A 15,344-nucleotide genomic window follows, 5' to 3' on the forward strand; every position below is an offset into this window, starting at 1 on the left:
AAATTACTTAATATAGTACTTCTAGCTAAAGTCTGGAGTTCTGACGTGATGCTGTAGTATAAGCACTGGACTGCCAACCACAAGATTGATAGTTCAAACCCATGAGTTGCTTCTTGGAAAGCCTATACAGGGTTGCTATGAGTTGGAGCCAAGTCAATGGCATTTAACCACCACAACAGCTGTAGTCTGCTATGGCACTGTAAGATAAACACTGGTGCTAACCAAACTAACTGCAAGGTCATCAGTTCAATCATACCAGCAGCTCTAAGAACGCTTATACAGGGTTGCTATGAGTCAGTACTGATTCAAAGGCAAACAACAACAACAAAGTTAACAATAAAACAAAAGTCTATGACTTTGTTGTTGTCATTAAGTGCTATGGCAGGGCAGGTAGTCATTTTTAGGACATTTCTAGCCACATTTCTCCATTCTATTGTATGTATTGTAAATCCTGGCCATTTTATCTGTGATTATGGACCCAGCTTCTGAGACTGCTTGAGTAGAAGATTTCTCCAGACTGCTCTCTGAACTACAGATTTGGGATTTGCCAGCCTTCACCACTGCATGAGCCATTTTCTTTAGCAGTTGTGAGTTCTGTGAGATGTTGCAATGTATTGCAGAATGCTGGGATGTAAGTGGGGGAAGAGTGATAATTGATATCAAGGACTATGGAGTAGTATATAATATTTGGAAAAGTCAGACAGTTGAGATATCTTTAACGTATCAACTCAGGGTCCAGACTTGTAAAGATCTTTCTAAAAGATATTCTTCATGTAGCCGTTGAGTTAATTCCAACTCAGACCCTGTATAAAGTTTCTGCAGAGTGGCTGGTGGGTTCACACCATCAACCTTTTGGTGAGCAGTTCTTTGTTTATCCTTACAGCACTACATCAGGACTCCTTATAGTCTTTGTAACTGTAATTGACACCAAGTGACTGGATGAGATTTTTTTTTTTTTTGCCACCAAATGACTGGATGAGATTATGCTAACATCAGGTTCCTGTGACCCACCAAGGGGATTATGTATCTTATTAATAACACAGATAAGGTACATGACACATTTTTTTGGATTGTTGTTGTTATTAAATGCCGTCAAGTTGATTCCGAATCATAGTGACCCTGTGTAGAGATCAGCTGGTGGATTTGAACTAGGCCATGCAAATAAGTGTATTGATTAATTTTGCCATCCCATTAGGTTTAAAATGAACCATCCCACAGGTAGAAAAGGGAGATCTATCTCATTATTATCAAGAAGAATGAAAGGATTGGAATGTGTACTTTGGACCAAGATTCTTGCCCTGAACCTCCATAATCCAGGAGATGGAGAGCTGTAACACTAGAGATGGTGAGAGACATCAAGAAGCAACATCAGAGTAATGGTGGGCAGCAGAATAGCACAGCAAGTAGAGCCAAAATCAGAGTGGAAAACTCTTCAGTCCATAGAACAAACAGGAAAGTGCCTTTGGGTTGAGACTTGCTGGCAGAGCAGGATGACTTTAGGCACTTAATTGGCCAAACTATAAAAGCTTTGTAACTGTAATTGCCACCAAGTGAATCTGTTGGTAATGCTGAGAAGAGGCTGTCCTGATCCAATAACTGGTTCCTAAGTCTTCCTGATTCTGAATTGTAACTTGTTGCTTCACTAATAAATCCCTTAATTATGAGTACTGCCTAAGTTCTGTGTCATTGCAACAAATTATTAAACCCATCCAAGAAGTAGAGAGTTAGTATTACCATTGGTAAAATGGTTGGAAGGTAAAGGCATGTCTGACCCGTACCTCATAGGAATCAGCTTTGGGCTGTTGGTGATTCTGCTCCTCCACACTTGTGAAGTTAGAGGAGCTCAAATGCAGTTTGTGATATGTCAGGTCCTCTAAAACATAGCATAGCAAGCACACTCCTTGCATGGTTCTATGATGGTACTGTATGAACACATAATTCCATGATAACTGAAATTGGAAACACAGAACAGTGTGCCAAATCAGTGTCATACATTGGTAGTCAGTGACTTGTTTACAATGGGGTTCTGTTCTGATAACTTCACTGTAAATATAATAATTCCATTGCAAATCAGTTTGCTATAAATGGAATATCTACTTTCTTCTGTGCTTCAGTTTTCATTTTTATTGTCTTTCATTATTAGTATCTTTATAAATCATGACATTGAGTATCTGGGTGTGAATATCTGTGAATGATAACAACAGGAATCTATGTGCCACAATATTATATATAATACATTTTACTAACTATAAGATGTGCAAACAAAGAGTGAGAGAGAGCGTGAGAGACAGAGAGACAGAGATGGTTATAAATGTAGTTCTGGTAAGTCCATTAGGTTGTAAGTCCAGGGCTACTTGTATATGAAGTTGGCTATATATAAAGAATATAAAGGTAAATTTGTGAAAGTCTAAACTTTTTAAATTCAGAAACCTGTTGCATGAATAATTTATTTTAGAAGAGTCACCATGAAGCTGATTCCTAAAAGGTAGAGATTAAAGATGTCTCAAATATCTGACTTTTCCAAAATGTTATACCACTTATAAACCTTGAAAATAATCACCACTCCTTCCTTCCCTCATGTCCCAGGTTCTTCAATATGCTGCAACATCTCATAGAATGCAAAGAACTCACAACTGTCAAAGGAAATGGCTCATGCAGTAGTGGAGGCTAGCAAGTTCCAAATCCATAGTTCAGAGATCAGTATGGAAAATACTTCTCACCAACAGAGCCTCAGGAGCTGAGGAACCCAAATTGGCAGATCATACAACAGGCTGTTAGATGACATGCTGTTGATGCAGGAGGCTGCATGAGCTAGTGAATCAGGTTTGGTGACAGGCAGCAAGTCCCATGAATTATGATGAGCCAGACACAAGATCCAGAGTGAAAGAGTGAACTTTGTCAAAGCACAGCTATATACTGGCCTCAGACCATGACCCAAAGGAAAATTAAGGGTAATGGCCTGAATCACACCATCTAGTAAGGTGGTTGTTGTTGTTAGGTAGGTGCCTTTGAGTCGATCATTTGTACAAGAGAATGATGCATGGTCTGGTCCTGAACCATCCTCACAATTGTTGTTACCTTTGAATGCATTGTTGCTGCCACTGTGTCAAAATAGTAAGCACTGTACTTCAAGATAGATCTTGGAATCTTCTTTCTGATGATGATTATTACATCATTGCCCTTCAATGTGAAACCCCTTGCATAATAAGCTATATGATTGTCAGATTCAAAATGATGACTACCAATCCATTTCAGCTTGCTAATACCTAGAATCCACCACTAGTCTGTCACTTTGTAGTGCTTTGGTGGCTTGTGAGTTGTTGTGCAAAAGGTCCCTATGCGTCGGTACCAGCTCGCTGGCACCTAACAACAACAACAATCAAAATATATTTCACATTAAAAACATTTAGTTTTAAGATTAAGAAACAATGGTACGTGGGAAATAAGGCATTGATGAGTATTTCCGTTAAGAATGTAGTGAAATAAAAAGGAAAGAGAGTGGTACTAAGAGAATAAAATATTTCCCATTGCATTTGTGTACCGGAATTAAGTCATGTAACAATAGAGTATTAGAATCATGAGGCTAAATGCAAATCAATTCTAATGCATTTATATGAACCTTATTTACTGAATGATTTAGTACATGTATATAATAGTTTTGCTCCCCAATTGATGTTGCACAATTTGTTAATTAGGTGACATCTAGTAGCTTTTGACTCACAGTGACCTATGTTAAAGAGAGTACAACATTACCTGACCCTGCACCATCCTTACAATTTTTGTTACACAAGTTAACTATTATTGGAAAGATGAAAAAATATTCAGGAGCACTTGTCTTTGAAATCCAATACGGAAGTAGAAGTCCTAGTATCTAATTCTTATGGTATTTGTCCCATGTTTTTATGCCAACAATATATGGACTTCTGGTATGGCACTGTTGGGTAAGCACTGGACTGTGAACCACAAATCATTAGTTAGTTCAAACCCACCAGCTGCTTCTTGGAAATCCTATACAGGGCTGCTATGAGTCAGAACTGACTCCATAGCATTTAACAACAACAACAACAGCAACAACATGTATATGGAGTCTTGGTGTGATAATGTAGTATAAGCACTGGACTGAAAAGAAGATTTGAACCACAAGGTCGATGGTCCAAATCACCAGTCACTCCTTGGAAACCCTATACATGGTTGATAATTGTCAGAACACCATATATGTAAATACCACCACCCTCTTGTCAGTTTGTCACATTGTGGTGGCTCTCATGTTGCTGTGATTCTGAAAGCTCTTTCAAATACCAACATGGTCACCTAGGATGAATAGGTTCTAGCAGAGATTTATGACTAAGAGAGTCAGGGTAGAAAGAAATGGTGATATGTTTCTAAGAACTAGTCAATAAAAACCCTATGAATGACAACAAAATATTATCTAATATAGTGCTAGAAAATAAGACCCCTATGTTGGAGGGCACTCAAAACATACAGTGGCTGCAACAATAACGTCAAGCATAAAATGTAATTATGAAAATGGCATAATACTGGCCATTGTTCTATGCTGCTGTCCATGGTGTCATTATGAGTTGGCACCAACTCAAAGGCTACCAACAATAATGAATAAATGTAGGCAATACTTGAAGAGAAACACCTAAGCATATTTCTGCTCTCTCCTCAGGATCAGAAAGGACTGTCATTTATCACCACCATTGGTCGTAGGCAAAGAAGAAAGAGGGTGAAATCCTTGTAAAGGTTATGCTGGACCACTGTTACTTACCAGGAAAAAAAATAAGATGCAAAGTTCTGTCATGGAGACTTCAGGCTCTACATTAGAGATTTAGAGACAAGAATCTTGAAAAAATACATACTCAGAACCTGGTAAAGCACCACTGAGGGAAAAGGAAGTTTGAAGAAGGAATTAAGTGAGAGAAATGGCAGGGTATCTAGTATGAATGAGTTAATGAATTTAATCTAAATTTAATCTTTAGAAATATTCTTTAATCCAAGTTGCTTTTGTCACCTCCAGTTTTATTCAATCTGAAAGCATTTGTGCTCTTTTGGGGATTTTTTTTTTTTTTTTTTTGCCAGTATTTGCATACTCACGCAGCATCACAAATAAAAAATAATAGTTTAATGTTATATTGGGAAGGCTAAGCATTCGAATAGGTGAGTAGGGATTAGCTGCCTTCTGATTATAAAGAGAGCTCTTATAGTTTAATCCCCAGGAGCTATTTGCTCCAGTGTTTTTAATGGCCCTTAATAGCTCAAGTCTGCATAGAACACATATGCAAGTATTTATATTTGTATTGATACATATTTCATGTATCAATTTCTATTCCCTAGCTGGAATTTGTGCTGTGAATTACTATAGTTCTTCTTTTTCTAAAATGTAATTATCTAATTATGTGTTCTGGGAGATGGCATAGCTAGACTCATAGAGCACCAATTCACAAGCATTTAATTTTTGTTTTTAATAAGAGACTATGAGAAAAGGGATCTTTCTCCCTCTGGAGGGGGGTGTAGTACTCATACTTAAGTGGTACTTTCAGAACTGGAATCATCCTTGCCAGCTCCTATGGGTATCTCATTAAGTGTTTCTAGTAATACAGGGCAGTTTTGCCCTCCAATATGACCTTTAAAGACATCCTGTTACTAAAACACAAGCTAAGAAGTCATTCAATGTAAGCCTAAAGTAACTGTTGTTGTTACGTACCATTGAGTTGTTGCCAACCTCCGAAACCCTATCAGCAACCTAGATAGGGTTTCTGAGGCTGTACATCTTTGCAGGAGCAGAAAGCCTCATTTTTCTCCTGCTGGGCGGCTGGTGGGCTTGAGCTGCTGACCTTGTGGTTTACAGCCCACAGAGCCAATGTGCTCCCTAAAGTAACTATGGGACATCAAATATTGCTACCAAAACTATGCATTTATTTGTCTCAGGACTAGATTTGCAAAATCTCCTTTGGTGCAGTGGGATAATGAGCGGGACTGCAAGGTCGATTTGAACTACACGGTCACCAATTCAAACTCAACAGCTGCTCCTTGGAAACCCTACATAGGGTCATTATGAATTGGAACCGACTCTATGACACTTAACAACAACAACAATTTGTACTATTATCAGACAGCAATGATTCATTCACTTTGGATGAATCAAAAGAGCTTTTTAAAGTTTATCGTTAATGGTGGGTAATCACAAAAAGGTTAAAAATGAGCTTGGATGGAAGCATGTTAGTTTCCCTCTAACATGCATAGACTTTGAAAGATTTAAACTGGATAGTCACCAAAATGTAAAAACAAAACCAACAACAGACAATGTTTCCTTTAATAGTGAATGTTCAGCAAAAATTACGTTTTGGCACTCTAATAGTTGAATAAAACCTTTTTAAAGTTGGCATATCTAACTCTAATTGTCACATTTTACTGCTTGGCACACATTTATCACTTTATTTCACGGTACAATAAACAACTCGTAAGTCACTGGGTAATATGATTGACAGCAGCCTTGGACATTTCTTGGCACTCATATACTATATCACATACAAACTTCTTTGGTAATTGGCTTCAACAACAACAATAATAATAGAAATAATAATTCCAGAGTTAAATTCTCATTTAAAGGAGAAAAAAGAATCAAGTCAAATATGAGGACAATAAATTATGGGGATTTCTCATTTGAGTAAGTAACAGGTTTAATAGCTCTAAGTACTGAGATCATTCAAGTGAACATCTGCTTTCCAGCTGTGGGTATTGATATATTACCAGGCTTTTATTCCCTTCTACTTTAAATGTATCATAAGTTTTTAGGAGTTTCACTACCTGACTTTTTGACAATGCCTTGATTGTAAAAGATATAAAAATGTCAAACTTCTGTAGGCCATATTATACTCAGGATATTATTTTTCAATTGACTCCAAATACAGATGTCCATGAACAATTAAACCATTCTCCAGTCACACCTTGTTCCAGCTGGGATCAGAGAATTAAAAGGAAATAAGCCCTAATAATTTATTTATTGCTTGAGTTCCTATAGTTTCCTGTTAATAGATTCTTATTAAATAATTCTATCAATGGAAAAGATACATTGCACATTGCTTGAACTGCTAAACTTTGCTCTTTGATACTAAATTTTGGTTTTCTACTCTTATAATAATTCATATACTGAGCAACTACATTAAAAAATCCCACTCAGTGGAAATTAGGTTATCTAAAGCTTGCTAAATCCCACGTCAGGTTTTAGAGAGTTTACTCATAAAGTACCACATTGAAGCAATCTGTATTAAAATAAAGTGATACTTGCTAATCAAAATGGATGTAACCCAATATCTTGTCTAATAGGGAAACAAGGAATATGTTCTCCTTTTTCAACAACAACAACGAAAATCCCAAATAAGAAGTTATCTTCTCCCAATCAGCCTTTATCATTACGATCACCATAGCAACTAAATAGCTCAGAGTTGTAACCTAAACAAGGGACCAAATAAAATGAGCTTATGAGCCACTGCATTAGCAGTGTTCATAAGATAGTAATTCAAAAACACTCAAGTCTTACCCCCAAAGGAACAGCCTTTATTCTCTCTTTCCCTGACCAAAAGTATGGTTAATAAAAGGATTTCACCATGTTCTAGGCTTTATGGATTAAACAGTATAAGATGTAAGATGATGCAACCTGAAGGGACCATGGATTCCTCATAGTCCCAAGATGCAATTCTGAATGGCAATCTGCTAGCTCACAAGTAATATACAACTGAAGATGAGATATATTGATTGATTAGTTTAATTTTATTAAATAACACCAAAGAAACAGGGCTGTTCTTTTTTTTCTTTCTTAACAATGTACGTAAGTATGAGAAAACCATATCCGAGAGCGCAAAGTAGGACAGATTTGAACTGCTAAGGAAAATGCGTTCTATAAATAATAAACTCGTGAGCCATAGCAGCTTTTAAAATTTTCGATAGCACATTGTAATCTGTGATTTGTTTCCAACTCTCTATTATAATTCAAAAAGAGATAAGCTTCTGGGTACCTATATAATTTGGAGTTCTGATGTGGCACTGTAGGATAAGCAATGGACTGATAACTGCAAGATCATCAGTTCAAATCCACCAACTGCTCCTTGGAAACCCTATACAGGTTTGGTATAAATTGGAGCCAACTCATGGTACTTAACAACAATTTATAATATATATGTTGTATATCTGAGAATAGTCACTATTACTACTACTAATAATAAATACTAGTTATTTATCTTTCATGCTTAACAATGTGTCATATTAATGTACTATGTTTTAATTTGCACTATTGTTATTTCCATTTTATAAATGAGAAAATCAGTTCACAGACAGAATAAATAACTTCCCAAGTTCAGAAAAAGGCAAAGATAGGATATGAACTTGTACAGTCTCAGTAAAAACTGCTCTCCACCAATGTTGTTAGGTGTTGCTGAGCTGATTTTGTTTCCAAACCACTGTATGTAAAACAGAATAAAACACTACCAGGTCCTGTACAGTCATTGCTATGCGTGAGACAATTTTTTTCAGACTCTGTATAAGTCCATCTCATGAAGGCTCTCTTGTATTTGGTTGACCCACTCCTTAACTAAGCATGATGTCTTCCTCCAGGAACGGTCCTTTCTAATAACATGACCATCCTCACATTTAAGGATCCTTCTTTCTGTAAATATTCTAAGACAGATTTATTTGCTCTACTGGAAACATATGGTATATTTAATACTCTTTGTGAATATTATATTTCAAAGGCATCAGTTCTTAAGTATAACTTACTCATTGTCCAGCTTTTGCATTCATATGAGGCAATTGACAATACTATGGCTTGGGTAACATGCACCTTAGTTCTCATAATAAAACTTTAAAGAGTTGCTTTGCAGCCGACTTAATCAATGTAATTCATCATTCTTGTCTTCTTAATAACCTTTTGCTTTCTTCCTGTATGATGTTGTTGATGTCATCCCACAACTTTTCTGGTCTTTGGTCTTTAGTGTCTAATGCAACAAATCTGTTCTTCAGATGATCTTTAAATTCAGGTGGGATATGTTCAAGGTCATATTTTTACTCTTATGAACTTGTTTTAATTTTCTTCAGCTTCAAATGAAATTGCGAATGGGCAATTGATGGCGTGTTTCACAATCTGCCCCTGATTTTGTTTAAGCTGATGATATGGGGCTTTTTCATTGACCCTTTCCACAGAGGTACTCAACTTGATTTCTTTGTATTCCATCTGGTGAGGTCCATGTGCATAGTCATTTTTATGTTGTTTAAAAAAGGTATTTGCAATGAAGAAGTCATTTGTCTTGCAAAATTCTTGCAAAAATTTCAAGTACCATTTCTATCACCAAAGTCATATTTTCCTCTTTGGTTGCAACCTTGCATTCCAAGCATCAGTAATTATCAATACATCTTGATTGCATGTTTTATCAATCTCAAACTGAAGAAGTTGATAGAATTCTTCAATTTCATCATCACTGGTTTTAGTGGTTGGTGTATAACCTTGAATAATAGTGGTTTAACTGGAATTCATTGTGGCTATGGATATAATCCTCTAACATCCAGCATTGTACTTCAAGATAGATCTTGAATGTTCTTTTTGATAAGGAATATGATGCCATTCCTTTTCAGTTAGTCATTCTTGGCATTAGAAAACCATGTGATAGTCAGATTCAAAATGGCCAATACCAGTCCAGTTCAGCTCACTAATGTCCAGGATATCCATGTTTATGCATTCCATTTCATTTTTGACAATTTCCAATTATCCTAGACTCATACTTTGTACATTCTATGTTCCAAATATTATTGGATGTTACAGCTGTTTCTCTTCATTTTGAGATGTGCCCCATTAGAAAATGGAGGTCCCAAAGGCTTTACTCCATTCATGTCATTATGGAGGCAGCTCTTCACAAGTCATATTTTGATTGCCTTCCCACCTTAGGGACTCATCTTCTGGCACTGTATCAGACAATATTCTGGTGCTTTTCATCATATTTTAGTTGTCAATATTCTGATGCTATCTGAAAGTGTTCTACTGCTATTCATAAGGTTTTCAGTGACTAAATGTTCTTAAATTGTCTGTCTCTGGATTCAGATGAGGACGTAGAATGAGGAATATCAATGGTAATGTCATATGCATCTTGGCTCAAAGCAGAGAATGCAAGAAAGAGGTTTACTTATGTTCTATTGACTTGCAAAGGTTTGATTGTGTGGATCATGACAAGCTATGAACAACACTGAGGAGAATAAGTATTCCAGAACACTTGATTGTGCTTATGAGGAACCTGTACATAAAGCAAGAGACAGTTGTTCAAACAGAATAAGGAAACATTGAATGGTTTAAAATTATTAAAGGTGTGCATTGGTTGTATTATTTCACCATAATTATTCAATCTGTATGCTGAGCACATAATCTGAGAATCTAGATTATATGAAGAAAAATGTGGCATCAAGATTGGAGGAAGGCTAATTAACAACCTGTGATATATAAATGATACAATCTTGCTTACTGAAAGTGAAGACAATTTAAAATACTTAGTGGTGAAGATAAAAGAGCACAGACTTCATTATGGGTTGTACCTCAATGTGCAGAATACAAAAATCCTCACCATTATACCAACAAACAACACCCATATAAGAGGAGAAAAGATTGAAGTTGTCAAAGACTTCATTTTATTTGGATTAACTATCAACAATCATGAAAGTACCAATCAAGAAATCAAATGATGTATTGCATTAGGAAAATCTGCTGTACACGACCTCTTTAAAGTATTCTAGAGCAAAGATGTCAGTTTGAAGACTAAGGTGTTCCTGACCCAAGCAATGATATTTTCCATAACCACATATACATGTGAAAGTTGGACAATGAATAAGGAATAATGTAGAAGAATTGATGAGCTTGAGTTATGTCTTGGAGGAGAATATTAAAAGTACCATGAACTTTCAAAAAAACAAACCAATCTGTGTTGTAAGAAGTATAGCCATAGTGCTCCCTGGAAGCCATTATGGCCAGACTTCATCTCTCATACTTCGGACATATTGTCCAGAAAATGTCCCTGGAGAATGCCCCTGGAGAATGATATCATGTTTGGTAAAATGGAGGGTCTGAGACAAAGAGGAAGACCCTTATGAGATGGATTGGTACAGTGACAGCAGCACTGAGCTCAAACATAGCAATGATTGTGAGGTTTGCAAAGGACTGGGCAGTGTTTCATTCTGTTGTGCATAGGGCTGCTATGAGTTGGTACCAACCTGATGGCACCTAACAACAGCAACAGCATTTATCATTTAATTTCTTGATTGAGACTTCTGAGGGCATTGGTTGTGGATGCAAATAATATGAAATCCTTGACAATTTTAGTCTTTTCTCCATTTCTAAGATGTTGCTTACTGGTCCTCTTGTGAGAATTTTTGTTTTCGTTATGTTGAGTTGCAATCCATACTGAAGGCTGTAGTCTGTGATCTTCATAAGTAAATGTTTCAATTCCTCTTCACTTTCAATAAGCAAGGTTGTGTCATCTGTATATCCCAAGTTGTTAGTGATCTTTACTCAAATCTTGATGCCGTCTTTTTGTTCATATGGTCAATTTCTTGAATTATTTTCTCAGCATTCAGTTTGTATAAGTGTGATGAAAGGATACAACCCTGATATACACCTTTTCTGTTTTTAAACCACGTACCATCCTCTTGTTTTGTCTAAATGATGACCTCTTGTTCTGTGTATAAGTTCTACATGAGCACAGTTAAGTGTTAGAATTTCCATTCTTTGCAATGTTATCCATAGTTTGTTATGATCCACAGTTGAATGCCTTCACATAGTCAATAAAACACAAGTAAACATCTTTCTGATAGTGTCTGCTTTCAGCCAAGTCCCTCTGACATCAGCAATCATATTCTTCATTTCACATCATCTTTTGAATCCAGCTTGAGTTTCTTGCAGTTCCCTGTCAATATACTGCAGCAACCAATTTTTAAAAAAATTATGTTCAGCAAAATGTTGCTTGTGTATGATATTGTTTGATAATTTCCACATTCTGTTGTACCACCTTACTTGAGAATGGACACAGATATTGATCTCTTACAGTTGGTTGCTCAGATAGTTATTTTTCAAAATTCTTGGCATAGATGCATGAACACTGCTGGCATTGCATGCATTTGTTGAAACATCTCAATAAGCATACTGTCAATTAATGATGCTGTCCTTTTCACCAGTGCATCCAGTGCAGCTTGAACTATATCTGATCTTCATCGCATGCTACTTCCTGAAATGATTGAATGTTGACCAGTTATTTGACTATGTTTATTGTTTCCATCTTCTTTTGATGCTTCATGAAACATTTAATACTTTCCCCATAGAATTCTATAGTGTTCCAACTGTAGGTCTGAAATTTTTCTTCAGTTACTTTAGCTTGAAAAATGCCAAGTGCATTCTTCTCTTTTGCTTTTCTACCTACTGGTTTCTGCACATTTCATTATAATGTGTTATCTTCTCAAGTTGCCCTGTGAAATTTTCTGTTCAGCTCTTTTACTTTGTTGTTTCTTCCATTCACTTAAACTACCCCCTGTTTAAGAGCAAGTTTCAGACTCTTTTCGGATTTCATTTTGGTCTTTTCTTTCCTTCCTCTACTTTTAATGACCTTTTGCTTTCATCATTTAGGAAGTTCTTAAAGTTATCCCACTAATGGTCTGCTCTTCAGACATTAGTGTTCAATGTGTGAAATCAGTTCTTGAAAGGGATTCTTAATTCAAATGGGATATACTCAACGTTGTACTTTGACTCCTGTGAACTTGTTTTAATTTTCTTCAGCTTCAATTCAAATTTACACAAGTGAAATTGATAATCTGTTCCTCAGTCAGCCCTTGCTATTGTTGTTTTTATGTGCCGTGGAGTTGGTTCTGACTTATAGCGACCCTGTACAGGGTTTCCGAGTCCATAAATCTTTACGGGAGGAGAAAGCCTCCTCTTTCTCCTACGGAACAGCTGGTAGTTTTGAACTGCTGACCTTGTGGTTCGCAGCCCAATTCGTAACCACTATACTACCAGAGCTCGTTCAGCCCTTGGCTAGGTTCTGAAAAATAATAGAAATTCTGCAGTGTTTTTTTCCATAAAAGTATTCTATTTGTATTGCATCTGAAGAGGTCCATGTGTATAGTTGCCATTTATGTTTTTCATAAAAAAGGTTTTTATAATAAATGTGTTCTTAGTCATATAAAATTATGCGATCTCTTGCATTTTTATGACTAACACTCTGTTTTTCCTCTTCCTTGTTTTCACCTTTCACAATCCAATCACCAGTAATTAACAATGCATTGTGATTTCATATTTGATTAATTTCAGACTGCAGAAATTTATACAAAAAATGTTCTTTACCTTTGGCATTTCTGTTTGATGTGTAAGTTTGAATAATAGTAATATTAATTAGTCTTCTTTGCAGGAATATGGGTATTATTTCATTATTGACAGCATTATATTTCATGATAGTTCCAGAAATTTTCTTTTTTTACAATTAATGGGATGCTGTCCCTCTTTATTTTGTCATTCTTGACTTAAAGATCATGATATTGTACCATTTTAAATGTTCAATATCAGTTCATTTCAGCCCAGTACTGTCTAGAATATATATCTTGAAGTATTCTATTTTGTTTTTGACAACTGTTGGTTTTCTTAGACTCATACTTTGTACATTCCACAATTTAGTTATTTATAGACGTTTGCAGCAGTTGCTTTGCATTTTGGCTAGTGCCATATCAGCAAATGCAGGTCACAAAAGTTTTCCCCATTCTCATCATTAAGGTCAACTCTACTTTGAAGAGCTTGCTTTTCCCTAGTCATATTTTGAGTCCTTTCCAAACTGAGGGGCTCATCTTCCGGCAATATATCAGGCAGTGTTTAACTGTTATTCATAAGATTTCCACTGGCCACTTTTTAAGGAGGTAAATACCTTGTTCTTCTTCCTATTTAGTTTTTATCTGTGAGCTCCTTTGAAACCTGTGTAGCATGAGTGTCCTTAGTGTATTTAAAATACTGGTTCCATAGCCTCCAGCATCAGAGCAACTTGCAAGACATCACAGTATGACAGACGGACCAATGAGTCATGGATCATATAATAATTAGTACTAAATTATTTCTGTGAAATAACTACAATGCCAAATAATTTCAGCCAAAATACAATTGATATATATTTCTTGATTTCTTCTCATCACTATTCCTGAGCATTCTGACTTTTCCACTGTGGTCATATCTACTTCATGTAGAATGTATATATAGTTTAAGTCTTTATATCATTATTGGCAGGATTAATTTCAATCGACGTCCATAAACTAACGCTTTAAAAATGTACCTTCTGGATTGCTGTAATTTATATTGTCTTCATGACATGTTCAGTACCTGAAATATGCAATCATATCTTGTACTTTAACTCTTAAAAAACAGCCAAAGTTTTCCTTTTCTTTGCCACTCAGACAATAAATCTACTAATGACGATTAGCTGTCAACCTGAAGATGTCAACGACTTGGGCCAACTGCTTGCCTGGAAGTGTAACTTTAGAGTCACTAAATTTTTGGTGTTGAATACTAGCCCAAAATGAAAGAAATCAATCCTCAAAACAAGACTTAGCTTGAGTGGGACAGAAGCAAACTGGCATAATTCCACTCTAGCTTTCACACTGTGTGGCAAGAATAAAAAATTGTAAGTCAGGTATCTAGCACAGGGAATCTTCACAGGCATAGAAAGACTCTTTCTCTGTGATTGGTGGGAAGCAAGGGGTATCACACCTACTGCAGACTCTGTGACAAGGTAGTCTCAATCTAGTGAGAAGTCAGAGAACTAAACAAGAGGATCTGAGTCAGATGCTAGGATACTGAAGGACACAGAGGTTTGAGTTTGGATATTAACTAAAAGATTGGCAGTTTGAACCCACCCAGCAGCATGCAAGAAAAGAGACCTGATGATCTACTTCTATAAAGATTATAGCCAAGAAAATTCTTCAGAGCTCAGTTCTCCTCTGTAACACACAGGGTTGTTATAAGTCAGTCAACTTGACAACAATGGTAAGGAGCTGCAGGATAATGGACTAGACCACAAGGTAGGTTTGGACTATAAGTTCAATGCTATGCGTGTATCAGTACTTGAAATATGCAAACATATATTGTATTTTAACTCTTTAAAGACAACCATGTATATCACTGACCTAACAGTTCAAATCAACCTTGTGGATATAACTGGATATATAGCGTAGTGGTTACGAATTGGGCTGTGAACCTTAAGGTCAGCGGTTCGAAACTACCAGCCGCTCCGCGGGAGAAAGATGAGGCTTTCTACTCCTGTAAAGATTTACACCCTCGGAAA

The sequence above is a fragment of the Chrysochloris asiatica genome, unplaced genomic scaffold (assembly GCF_000296735.1).
Source record: "Chrysochloris asiatica unplaced genomic scaffold, ChrAsi1.0 scaffold00185, whole genome shotgun sequence".
NCBI lineage: Eukaryota > Metazoa > Chordata > Mammalia > Afrosoricida > Chrysochloridae > Chrysochloris > Chrysochloris asiatica.